The 14219-nt window shown below is 37.2% G+C and overlaps 1 long non-coding RNA gene across 3 annotated transcripts in view; it reads left to right on the forward strand.

The window, feature by feature from the left end:
• Window positions 1-14219, forward strand: part of LOC112653364 (uncharacterized) — a 175703-nt gene that overhangs the window by 124170 nt on the left and 37314 nt on the right. For all 3 annotated transcript variants that reach the window (XR_004814428.2, XR_007409714.1, XR_004814431.2), the window contains 2 exons: window positions 440-496; window positions 1942-2044. This is a non-coding gene — a long non-coding RNA (uncharacterized LOC112653364). The remainder of the gene's footprint in view (window positions 1-439; window positions 497-1941; window positions 2045-14219) is intronic.

Genomic DNA, 14219 nt, shown 5'->3' on the forward strand with positions numbered 1-14219 from the left:
AGGGAAATTGTCCAGAGTATATTCTCTAACCACAATAGGATTACATTAGAAATAAATGATATATATAAAAAAAAAAGAAATAAATGATATAAAAAAATGCTAAATATTTTGAGATTAAAAAAGGGTATGTTTTATGAATAAGATCTCAACTCTTAGAAAGAATGCCAGCAAAGCAATTTATTCAACTCTGTGAATTCCAGGTAGGTAAGGAAAAATCACTAAACTGATGAAGAAAATTAATGCTCAAAACCAAGTAATCCTTTTCAAATTTATAAGTAATAGGTCTCAGTAAAGTTATCTTCTATATTGCCTTTAACTGATGGCTGGTTGCATCAAAAATGATGTATTTAGCATTATAAATAATCCTTTCAGATATGTTAGGATTACTTAGGTAAATACTCAATGTTACTTCTCATGGTCCCATCTTCTTTTAAAACAGCTGGAATCTCAAAGACCTCCTGGAGCCTCACAGGGCGTTGCCAATCATCTTGGAAATGTAAGATAAATGCTTTTTCTACATATGTTAATGATATTGCTTATTGACTATTTACTCAGCTCAGATGTAATTGAGATCATTAGGGAAGCAAAAGAAACTCTGATCCTGTCAATACCTGACCTTTTATAATAGCTGGTACGTGCTGTGTTACTGGGTGTCAAACCAGCTAGCCCCTACATGGCACACAGCTGTTCCCGCAGTACAAGCAGAAGCAGAGGTGCCATTCCTCGTTGAAAACTTTTTTGGGAAAAAAAAAAATCTTCCGCTGTAGACATGGTGTTTCAAAAATCAGACAAAATATATTTCATGGAAAATCTATTTTGAGATCGACATTCATTTGAAAAGCTAAAACTAGCATCCGGATAAAAAAAGGAAGGGATGAAACATCAAACTGAAAATATCTTTCTATATTGTGACATTTTCGCAAATGTAAATGAGACCACCTTTAAGGCTGTCACAAGCAAAGAAATTCAACTGGGGTCTTGATGACTGAAGGGATGTTAAAGAATCTCTCATCAGCGGACCAGAAAGAATAAAGCAAAAGCTATCAGTGATGTGCAGATGTTATCAGGATGTGACTTCAGCACAACCCCACATCCCCATAGAGACAAAACTGCAGATGTTTAATATATTACAGGAACTTACCACAAATTTTGTTTTGCTTCTCCTACTTTGTAATGTTTAATTTTTTTTTTAAGGCATGAATTGCACTTTTGAAGAACTTCCTCTAATCTTAATGACTTTGTGAGTCTAAATGTCTACTACTAGGATGCGGAGAGTTCTGGGTAAAGTGGCAGAGCAGTTACCACCTGGGTGTGGGGCAGTGTGAAGGATGCAAGGGCGGGATCTGTTCTAGCGCTCAGATGCAGATGGTGGGAAGGGAGTTCTCATTGCCGTGTGATAATGGAACCCTAGGTGTGAAGTAGAGACCTTGCACTGATTTCACAACAAACCTACTTGAAATCTGCTCACATCCTGGCAAACCAGAAGAATTCATAGAAACTCACATTTGTTAAACAGAGTAGAAAATATTTGGAGATGTGAGCAAATAGTTCTGCCCAGAAGATTTTTTTCTTCTTTTTAAGTTGAAAATGATAGAGTAATGAGTTAATAGATTATTTATATTGTTTCAAAGGTAATGATTTACCTGGGTGAGGATTCTGTTTGGGGGTACTGCTGGGTTTTCATTTTTATGTTCTTGAAATCAGCCAATTGGAAAGTCATGAAAAAGTTGTACCAAGACCTATATTTCTTTCGTTTTGATTAGTTTAGACACAGTCATTTTCCAGGAAAGTTTTGTTTTCTAAAAAAACCAGCCCATCTACTCTGTTCAGATGCTGTTGTGACCCCATCTCTGAGTGAGTGTGGGCGGTTGGGGTGGAGTAGGTCAGGCTGGTCCCCTCTTCTGCCGCCCACTGACAGACAGTTTTTCTTCTCTTCCTCAGGGAGCCAACCTTGCCCTTCGGGGCCTTTATGCCAAACAAGCCTACATTGTCTGCATCAAAAGGACAGAAGATTACAGAATAAAAACAGAAAAAGGAGAAGAAGGTAATTTTTTTTTGGAAAAGCAGGACGATGTCTTTGAGATTAAAAACGTAAACCATGCTAATTAGTTTTGGGGATGGGTTCACACTTCCAAAAAATAATTTATAATCAGAAGAGTAAATAAAGGAAGCATATCCAAGGTTTGCCTTTTCCCTTTAGCGGATGTGATTAAGGTTGGTGTTTATAAAGATGAAAAGTCAGAGACAGACATCACCTAGAATTAGAACTGGCTTGATATGTATTCTTACAAATAATTTTCTTTGGGATTCAGGAAGGAATGAAGGGGGTTAACATATTGTACTTGATTCCAAAGGGAAGAGATTGAAGGACAAACTAAAAAGTAGAGCCCTGCTTTTTCTTAGAAGGCTCAAGTGAGCAAATTCTGATGATTAGAAACAAACCAAACTGAAGGCGAAGCAATTCCTGGTTTTAAACCAAAGACAGAGCAACCGCTGGGTTGAAAGCACATTTGCATATTTATGTCCACATGGAATGCATGCAGTAGAAAGTGAGCACAGTTCATCTGTAGAGGTTGGTTTATTGTGGGTCTGTGTTCTCTTTATGTTTCTAGTCCCATTGCTCGGCACAGTGCCGGGCACGTTCACATTGCCCAATAATGTTGGTTGAATTAAATCATCGAGCAAGAGAAAAGAACCCTATTCTGGATATTAGACAAAGTAAAAGATTCAAACACTGGGAGGCTTCAACGCTCTCTGTCTAAAGGAGCATCTTGACTTGTAAGAAAATTTCATGTAATTTTTATGCCAGGGTAGGCAACTACAGAGGGAGTGAAAGAAATCCTTCAGCGTAAGGTGGTTCCACCTTCTGCTAAGATGTGACCGCCAAAAAAAACTCAAAATATTTTGAGGAGATGCTATCTGCCAAAGGGATTACCACAATACATGTAGGATCAAAGAAAATTCCACATTTTACCCTGGTGATTAGCTGTAATTAAATAAAGTAAGTCTTTTTAAACTTCATTAGCAGCAAGACGTTTGCTACAGCAGAGTGGGCACAAATCATCCATTCTTAATTAAAAGATAATCCACAGGATGGCCATAATCTTCGCCTAAAAATACACCGTTTCCCCCTGAAAGATTTTCTCATCAAATAAGGATAAATAACAGTTTCTATGAGTTTAAGCCATGAAGGAATGGATGCTCCTCCCGTTTGCTTGAGTGAGTGCTGAATGTGGCTGATAACATCACTTTGGCATGCTATTATCTAAAATGGTAGGATACCTCACTTCAGCAAAGTCTGACATAAATCTTTGAAAACAAAGACATTGCATATGTATGAGCTGAAATAGATATGACAGTGTTGGCACATTAATATTCCTGTCACTAGGGGGTTTCAAACTTTTAAGGAGAGGATGGGAATGAATTCAGACTGTAGCTGGTAAAATCGGGCAACATACAGTAGGACGATTAGGCATCGCTAACCATAGTAAAATATGTACAGAAAAAGGGTTCCCTTGCTCCCTGACTTTGGTAAAAAATGACTGTGGGATTATCTCTGGGGAATGCCAAGAATAATTAATTTGGTTTAGAGATTTGCATGGTTGTTCTAAGCATACTAATAAGAATGTTCCGTGAAGACCAGTCCCAATCAATAGAAGAGAGAACTGTGTTTTCTTGTGTAGCCACTGCGGTGGTTCATGGGTAACAGATGCTTCCACTTATTCCACAACAACCCTCATTAAAAGTAACCGTGAGGCCTAATTGAATAGTTCTCCTCGTAGCTGGATTTGTGCAGAAAACAGTCCTATTATTGTATGTTCCACAGTTATTTCTTTTCCCGTTTTTGCTTGCTGATATGAAAAGCTTTACCATAGCCTCTTTGCTTAACACCCCAGGAAGAAGTAAATGGGTGGAAAAATAAACTTCTTTCTACTCCCTCTGACTCTGTATGGACTTACTATGTGTTGGGAGGTATCTACTTAGAAATGCCAACCATTGTTAGAAAAGCCTGATAAATCATCAAATTCTCGACAATCACCACTTACCAGGGAAGGTGACATAACAGTTGCCTTAGATTTCCCTCGGTATGGGGGTGAGCAAGAGTTATTCAACACGAAGTCTTAATGAAAAATCATCACTAAGTTCCACTTATGGTGTTTGAAGTCGATGTTGAAATGTTAGAATTTTTCTTTTGGTAAAACATATGCGTTGACCTGGTGAGTGGAAATGAGGGCCTGCTTAAAAGATTTTTTTACCAAAAGCTTTTTGGACACATTGCTGTAGCCCTGGGAGGCTTGGTCTGAGCCCTGAACAGCAGCTGCCCAGATGCAGAAAAAAAGGCTTCAAAACCTCTCCTTTGACAAAGAGACATGAAATAATATCTGACAAAGGCATCGCAAGCAAACATGATGGCAAATCAGCAATTATACAGGCTACAAAGGAGAGCACATCTCACTTCCAAATGTCTTTTTTCTTCTTCTTCAAATTTTACTAATAACATCTCATAGAGGTGCTTAGGTCAGTATTTTTAAAAACAATTTAATATATGACCGTGCTTTGGGTTTGGTTTAACTCCTTTATTACACTAATGCTATTTGGCATTTCATGCATGTGTCAGCATTGTTTTTGAATGGCAAAAAAAGGTTGGGACTAAACCAAGCACAAAGACAGACACTTGCAGCTCGCTATCTGTAACTTTGTTTCACAAAGGAATACATATTCTGCCCAGTTCGGTTAAATGCCAATGCGCAAAATACCACCATCTCTTAAACGGAGTCTTCTATAGAGAGAAGAGGACCGATAATAAATGAAATAATATTGGTGATAAAAATGGCAGCAAAATGGACCAGATCCAAGTTGCATAGCTTCACTCTTTAATCTCAGACTCTCTTTATTTATTTATTTATTTATTTATTATTTATTATTATTTTTTCAGACTCTCTTTAAATAGCTTGTTCTTGATCTTGGAAAATAGGTAAGAGAAAGGCTTTGAAAAAGGAGTCATAAGATTACATTTCGATGTGAAAACATTTATTTGTGGTTTTTTTTTTTTTTTTTGTCAAATAGCACACCATGAACCAATTTACATTAACAAAATGAATCTTGATCTCATCTTATAATAAGCCATCATTAAAACCAGATAGGCCCAATGAGTTGAAGCCCGGGCTTCAACTACATTGGTTATGAAGGAAAACAATAATGATAATAAAAGTAATAATACTATCAATAATAATAATAAATTAGATGGTACATGTGCTCTACAGATAACCACAATATATACCTCCTCAAAATCTCGGCTTTTTTATTCCATGATGATCAATCTGTTACTGATCAAAGACATGCTGTATCTCAAATAAGCAAAATGCTCATGGTATGAAATTACTGATATGAACTGTAAAGTAAAACAAAGCTATTTGGCCCTTTAAAATGTTCTCTTTCATGTTGACTCCTTGCAGAAAAATAATGAATTGCAGCCTCTGCTTCTTCCCCTGACATATTTGGGATAGTTTACATGACTTTGAAATGGCTTAAATATTTTACCACCCGCTAGAGAATGTTCTGAAAAGGGGAAGGAAAACATGCATTTGTTTTGCCAGGGGTCATCTCTTCCTGTCTCTGTTCGGTATGTAGGAATACCAAAGGTGTGCTGTTTAAAAGGAAAGGGAAAGCAAACTTAGTCGAATGTATTAAAGTACAGGAATATAGTTTAAGGGTTAGATTAAAAGATGCTTGAAAATGAGCGATCAATCCGTTTACCACATGGTCTGTTAGGCTAAGGACACATGTGCTAATCAAGTTACCTAGGAAGTGGCTGTAGATAACGATGCTCCTAAAATTATATCACAGATGTAAACAGCAGACTTCTAAAAAGCACTAGAAAGATGTAGTGTTTTCTCAATCACATTCAGATAAAGATTTTTTTTTTTTATTTACACCCTCACAATTCTTTTAGGATAATCTCTTCTGTTCTGTCAGATAATATAGATCAAACTTATTGTGATATTATGTTTTCTGATAACAATGAGAGTCAGAATTTCAGCATATCACTGATAAGGCTATCATATTCTTTTATTTATTATGTATAGCATAGCTGTTGTGATTTAGACCCTCGCAAAAGCTAGTGCTCTCTTAAAACATTTCAGACATGCAAACATATTTGGTTTTGAAGATTACAGTATACCATGTCTTGTTTGTTGGGATTAAACATTTGTGTCACGTATGGGTATACCACGCACATTTCCTTGTTTGAATCGAACAAGAATGGTCATGAGCTGGATTCTAAATGGAGTTGGAACATTTCCTACCACAATCATTTCACACGAAATGCAGAAAAGAAATATCTACAAACAAGTGTGAATTTGGTATTACCAATGAAGAATATACCCCGAGTCCCTGGGTGGGGACTCTAATCTTTAATCTTTAATCTTATGTGCTATGGCATTTCATTATCTAGCAAAATAAGTCTTCCATCTTTTGCTACGATTTTATATAAAATAAATAAAATACGCACTTCTTTCCTTATCCTTGCCTTGCTTACTCCTCAAAAAAAAAAGATATGTTTTATAAAAGAAGTTGTTATATTAAGATGTATGTCTGCTTTCCTTCAGAAGACAGATGAGAGTGCTTCAGCTGCCACTAAAGTTGTCGCTCTTTGTAACAAAATGTAATGCTGCATATATAAAAATGCAAAGTGTAATGTAGAGTCAAATGTCTCTCAGCACAAGAGTTGTTCGTTTTAGCACCCATTTTGTTGGTATTTATCAACTTACTAATTATAGGCAAATTGCTTCCAACACGAAAACTGTGATGATTAGCAGTTTTTTCTGCTAACTCTAGTCTACTGTAGTTCCGGTAAAGAATGTCAATAATCCAGATTCCTTTCTTTTTCCTGGCTTAGAAAATGTAAAAATAAATTCATCAGGCTAGCATTTCTCAACTTTTGGGAAATGTTTTTTGGCAAGATGGGGGTGGAAAAAGGAAAAGGGATGGGTTCAATACACCAAATCAGGAAGGTCTACTTGCTACCTCCCATCACTTGGGACAATCTTGAAGGCTCACTGGAGATTGGTCTATCACAATATGGAATCAGGTGATCCTAATGTAATGAGTAGCTGCATTTGAGCATTTGCATAGGAAATGCATCCACTACTAGAACCTCAGGATGCAATCTCGATATTCAAGGGAAGAAGAATAGCCTTAAGAATGACCTCACGTGCAATCATTGATACCTAGCAAAAGGCTGGCATATATTGTTTTAAATGTCTCATATAACTCTTCAGCAGAGATATATGATATTGCTTGGTCAGACATAAAACAGTTTGTAACCTTCAGACCTCCATTACAGTCCTTTAAAGTGAGCTCAAATGAAAATGGGAGCAACATGCCAATCTAGAAAATGTTTTCATAACATGCAATACAATAAAAGGTTGAATTTTCTATCACCATTGCTAATTTCACCCATTTGTTTCTCATTACAATAAGTAAACAAGATTAAATGGAAAATCTTACAGTTCACAGAGTACATTACACAGCAGAAATGTCTGTAGCAAATACCGACTTAGTGTCTTAACCAACTTATGTGCCTCTAAGTGACTATTTCTCCGTGCTAGGAAGTTTTTACGATTTTAAAGTTATATTGGCAGGTTCCAGTCAACAATGATGTCTGCGATGGCCTTCTTTCTCCAATACATTGCTTTTAGTCTAATTGCTTATTTGCGGTCTCAGCAAGCAGAGAGAAGAATTTTATCCTCTTTGCCTTGTCTCTGAATACTAACTAGCTGGCCCAGCCGAGGCTCTCTAAAGAGAGAAACTGCATGAGAGACACAGTGCATTTGACACAGTCAAGAGGTAAAAGAAAGAGCAAAACAAAAGTCTATTCAGGACTGAATCCTCTGATATTTTCCCCCATCCCCCAACCCCTTTAAAAATAAAGCAAAAGGGGGGAAAACCCATAAATCCATGCCTGAATGCCTGAGGTTGTCAGAATAAAGGACAATGAATGACAGGTGACTGTCAGCATAATTCTGTCTCCAAGTTATCACTTTTTGGCATTGTTAAACAAAAAAGTGTATACATAACAAGGCAATATGTCATGTGTTCCCTGTGAATGCACATAGTTCAATATAGGAGAAGCAGCTAAGTATTTCCACATGGGCACATGGGTTTCCCTTCAGTTCCATGTATTTTTGCTGGAAAATGTTCTGAAATTATGAAGTGTTTTTTTAGTGACAATAATGCTAAATAACTTTGGGGAAACTGCTGAAGGGTTACGAACCTGCTTTTCACTTCTTTTTAAACAATTTATTTAAAGACTGACTTGATAAATAAAAATCCTTGCACATGTTGCTAACATTAAAAAAAAAAAGAGAGAGACCACTGATGAGAGTTTTTCTGTTTGATTTTTAAAAGGCTCCTCTCAAGCGATTTTCCCCCAAGATCTCTTTACACTTTCATCTTCAGAGACTGCCTTAATCCTCCTGTCTTTGTTGTTCCAATGTCTGATCAGTTTGTTTTAAAGTCGCATCTACCCCACATTTCCTAGAACTGAAACTTGACTTCAGGCACTTATGGTTATAAATCCCTACAAACGGGTAGGCTTTCTAGAGAAAGGTGGAAAGTGCTGAAACGGGGAAGGGTTTGATGATTATTTAAATAATGTGTATTAAGTTGTCCGGTGCATGAACTACAGGTACAGAGGGATAACAAACGTGAAGTGACGGAGTAATTTGTAATTAAAATAAGTCTGGCCTCTTCTCAGATTACTGGCACACTCCAGGCTGTTGACCATCTGTAGTGGAAGGACAAAGATTCTATTCTCAGTTCCACTGGGCTTGGGAAGAGACACAACTGCCTAGAGCCCCAAGTTTGTAGGTCTTGCCACGGTGGGCATGAAGATGTTTCACAGTGACCAACCTCCTGATGCCAGGCGTGACCATGTGATGAACGGAAGGAGTATGGAGACAGTGACCTGTGCCACTCTAAGTGCGCACAGGGCACCACTAAGGCCGAGATCAACTGCTGTTACCACCCCAGCAGGTGTTACTATACATTCCAAATCTTTCAGGGAAACCAAGAGGGAAGGGAGAGAGCACAAGCAAAAGAAAACAAGAAAAATGGGAGAAAGTTAATTTCCTGGTTGTATCTTTTTTCTTTTGCTTGCTATGAGGGAAAAAAAATCTTAAAAGAATGAATATGAAAGGATGCTGTGTATTTCACAAGGAAATAGAAAAAATTATTTGTTTTACTTTTAAGTTTGGAAACGCAGAGTACTTGATGGAAAACATTCGTCAGACACGGACTTCAACTCAGTCTTCAAGAAATCTATGTTTGGAATATTTAATGAACTGATCATATGAGAATTTTCCTCGGTCACATATGAAGTATGTTTGCACAAATAGGTGGACAAAATTGTTGCATTCTGTTTTTATTTTTTACCTATGGTGGGTACAACTTAAACCGCAACATTTATGCATTTATTTCAGAAGGCCAAACAGAAATGATTACATCCAACACCTGAAAGTGTTTTTGTATAATCTTTATTTGTAATAATTGTATTTCTACTGCCTTTTATAATGGTCTTTGTGAAAGAAACTAAGTAAACAATGGTTTTAAAAATCTTCCAGGTTTATTGCTATTAAACTTGAAAGTCATAGATAAAATTATTTTAAAATACAAGATCAGTCTAATATTGCTTTTGGTTATTAGGAAATCCCTGGGCATGGAAGTTATATATGACACCAAATGAGACAAAGACTTAATGTGAGAGGAAACAGAAGGCCAACTTTTAACTTTTAACAAGTGAAATTAAATATGCGCATGTTAAAAGAATGAATCTCTTTATTTTTTTTTTTTAATTTTTTGATGGGGGAGAGCTCAAATGACCCAAAATTAAAGATTACTATTCAGTAGCTGTGTGAAAAGTTTTTCTTAATGATAGTCAGAAAGTAGGAAGAATTATGTTATGAATAGCAAGTACTTCATACTAGAGCCTTTTCAAAATGAAGATATTTAATTCTTCATTTCATTTATATTTAATAAGATACTCACTATACAGTTGAGGAATTCCAATTATTTTGAAAAATAATGACCTATGGGTCAGCCATATCTTGACAATTCCTGGTAAGAGTTCAAGGAAAAACCCAGGGTCTTAAAAATATAAAAACCTGTGTAGATCACCATCATCATGAAATAATAGAAAGGCTCATATAGTTTATGAATATGATGATTATTTCCCGAGCTATTTATTCTTATGAAAACTGTTAACTTCTTTCTCTCATGACAAAGAGCAAGGTGTTCAAGTGATAAAATACCCAGCTGACAGTCATTCTTAAATAGTAGATGATAAATGCTTTCCTTCTGAAATCTTTTCAGCCCCAGTGCATTACTCACTGTATTTTAGCTAATGTTCATCCTATAGGTTATAATGATGCAGTGTCAGGGCTGAGGAGTTGAGCAAATAATTACTGAGATCCAGGTAGCCAAGGACGTGGCATGGCAGAGATGGGACTTGTACTCTAGATTGAAGGAAAGGAGGTTTAGATTAGGTCTGGGAGAGGAGGAAGGGCTTGCTGGAAAAGGAATAAAATGAACAGGTACAGATGTGAGGATGAGTATAGGTGGAAAATATCCAAACCCTGAATTTCCCTTTGCGCCAATAGATAGATAGATGATAGATAGTTAAATTGGTAGATCCTGAATGGAGAACCTCATATGGGGAAGTAAAATTCTGGGATGATATTTTAGTAAAGCTTGTTATTTTCTATTTATACTATTTAAAATTTGTGAAGGAGATGTTTAATCTTAATATAACAAATATTGAGAAATAGAGAAAGAAGATTTTGAAAACCTAACAATTTAATCTTTACTACTTTTCTGTCTGAGGATGGAAACTCAGATTAGACACTCATGCAACAACTGGAATGACCCAACCATGTTCTTCTTCCACCTGGGCTCCAGGAGTGAAGTTCAAAAGACAGTGTAGCAGTGACTCACACATACACAGTGCTATTTGAGGACAAATTGGTATAATTCCTCTGAAGGAAAAAAATTAAATGCCCTACAGGTCAAAAACCTTGAAAATGTATATATACTAACGATTCTACTGCTTGGGATTTATCCAAAATAAATGATCAGATAATCCAGGTGATTAAACTAGAATCAACCTAAATGTGAACTGCAAAAGATTGATTAAATAAATAAATACCCAGATGGCCATCATTGCTTAATTCCAACAGTGAAACAATTGTTTCACCCAAGTTAGGGTGAAATAGAGCAGTTATTCTGCAGCCCCGGAGATTATGCACAGGTAGTCTGTGTGTGTAGTCCATACTTCACATTTGATGAGATGCTTAAAATGTGTATCTCCTCAACTGTGTCAGATAGGGAAGCTGTTCCACTATGGTACATATGGCTGTTTGCCACTATGTTCCTCCAGTGGGAAGGTTCAGTTTGGTTACCAAGTAGGAAGTTGCTCTTTACACTTAACATAATTTTAAATATGCATAGTAGAGCAAGATATAGAAGAAAGATACAAACTGTTTTCACAATAAGATGGTCCACAGAAGTCGCTTTTGCTTACCTATGCCCTAAAGGGGAAAAAATAATAATAAAAACTAGCTAACATCTGTCAGAAGCAGAGGTATGAGTAAGGATTTTTCAGAAAATCATATAAAGCTATCACAATCGTAAAATTAAACTTTTCTTCACATATAGGTTATATATCTTTTTTATGAATGCTTTTACACTTACTTCAAGTGTTAAAGTGAAAACCAATTGAAGCTAGAAATTCTCACAATTTTCGTGGAGTGCTACCCTTGAAGGCTTCAAACGTCTGCTCATTACAGTTTTAAATGCATTTATTTAAATCTAGCATGTATTTCCCCTTTCTACCTGTAAATAATGCTTTGGTAGCATTAAAAATCTACTTCAGAGAAGTCACTATTTCCTCAGAGAACAGTAGTCAAAAATCTCTTATTAGCCCACTCCAAGAGCATCCTTCTCTACTTGAAGAGATGATTGGCTCTTGTGCTCCTCGGGAGCAGGTACTTGACCTTAACAACTCTGTATTCCAGCAACGCCCAATAGTAGAAAATACTAAACAAATATTTGTGGTCGCAAGAGTACCCTGAGCAATCCCTTTCAATGAAGTCAATCTATTCATCATCCCCTGAGTACATTTTGCCCCTTTTCCCTGCCTACAGGTTGTCATCTGTCCTACCACTTCTCCTGAACACCTGGTGTCACTATGTCTATTATCTGTTCCTGGTTAGCTGATGCCACCACTTTTCCTTTCTTAAGACGCATTGGGATTTTTGTCCATGCCAGTCCCAATGTCACACATCTTATCTTGCTTATAAACTGCCTCTCACAGTCACACGTTTTATATATCAGCAATGGTTCTTCCTCATAAGTACCAGATACCAACCCTGGTTAACAAAAGTGGAAGGGAGCTAATTGGAAGAATATCAGGGTGATGAGGCTCATACCATTAACAGGAAGCTAGTAGACCAGGCTTCATTCAGACCATGATCCAAGAGAATTCAGGAAGGATAGGATTTACAACGTAGTGACCACAGCAGTTTTCCAATAGCTGAAATCGCGGTCAGAATATAATCACAGGGACAGTTTTTCTGGAGTCACACGAATCCTTCCCAATGTCTTAGCAGTGAACAGCCAATTGACAGATTTTAGGTTATAGACAGAACCTCCTGCTCTACTAGTGTTCCAGAAAAAAAAAGAATGATCTGGCCTTCGCACCTTTCTAGAAAAAAAGGAGCAGGGAGTGGCATGGAATTCACACACACACACACACACACACACACACACACACACACACACAAAGGGAAAGGGGTTTCCAGAAAGGAAGAAGAGGGGTCACTAGGAAGGAGCATGAATGTGGAGCAGCCATCTCTTTACTAAACTCTGATTCCCTGGTTAGTTTCCAAAGCATAGGAAATAGCCTTTATACTGCTTCATCTGTTCAAAGGGCTACAAAAGCCTGGGGCAATAGATGGCCAGATATTTACTGGTAGGAAGGGACAAAAGGGATGGAGGAAGAGATGATATCAATATTTGTTAAAATTGTGTAGCTGGGTTACATGTATGTATAAATACAGATATTATTACGTTGCCCGAACAAGTCAAAGCCAGGTAAGCAGACCTATCCAGAAAGCTACCTGTAAGGCCTGTGTTCCAGGTGCACTGAGGTTGTGCAAAAGCTGGAGAAGCCCACATGTTAACAGAGAATTTATATAATAATGCTGTTAGTGCAGTATCTACTAAAAGTATATAGTAAATTGTAATTATATTTAATAGTGGTTTATTATCAGAGTTAAGGTTTCTCCACTCATGCAAGAGGCAGGGTGTCCTACATTTGCCTTTTTAAAATTTGCCCTTAAAGGATTATCCAGCTTGTCCAAAAACTCCAGAGAAAAGACAAATCTCTTTCCATTGGTGAGGAAAGATTCTTTGGTAATTTTTGGATGATCTAGTGGATATCAAACAGGTTAAAGTATCAGTAACAATTTTTAAACAATCATACAATGAATAATCTATCCAACTGTTAAGTTGGGGAAATAAAGAGATGCCTGGTGGCTCGGCGGTTGAGTGTCTGCCTTCGGCTCAGGGTGTGATCCCAGGATCTGGGATCGAGTCCCACACTGGACCCCCTGTGGGGAGCCTGCTTCTCCCTCTGCTTATGTTCCTGCCTCTTTCTCTCTCTCTCTCTCTCTGTGTCTCTCATGAATAAATAAATAGATCTTAAAAAAGTTGGGTAAATGAAGTAATAAAATGAGTTAACAACAACAAAAAACCCAGTCCTCCCCAAGTCCAGAAATTCTGATGGCAAGTAAATGCATTCATGAGACTCATTTTATGTAATATTTTCAGTGTTCTGGCTCTACTTGGTTACTTTCTCATTTTAGAGTTAAGTTAAGATACCAAGTAAAGGGAAGATGAGAGTGCCAGGAAACCCACAGGACTGTGTCAGCTGCCAAATGCTGACCAAAGTTGAAAGGTCAGCAGTCATCTGTGGCAGATGTGCTTCATTATGATAAACACTTGAATGCTGGAAATGGTTCTGTTCTCAGATAGTTTATAATTCAGGTGAGGGATAGAAGAGTCAGGGAGCTTTACTGCTGGGAATCTTATTTCATATTTGAGAGCAATTAACCAGCTGATAAACAGGCTTTTGTTTTCCTCTGAATGGCCAATGTCCATTC

The sequence above is a fragment of the Canis lupus genome, chromosome 3, assembly GCF_003254725.2.
Source record: "Canis lupus dingo isolate Sandy chromosome 3, ASM325472v2, whole genome shotgun sequence".
In the NCBI taxonomy this organism is placed as follows: Eukaryota; Metazoa; Chordata; class Mammalia; order Carnivora; family Canidae; genus Canis; species Canis lupus.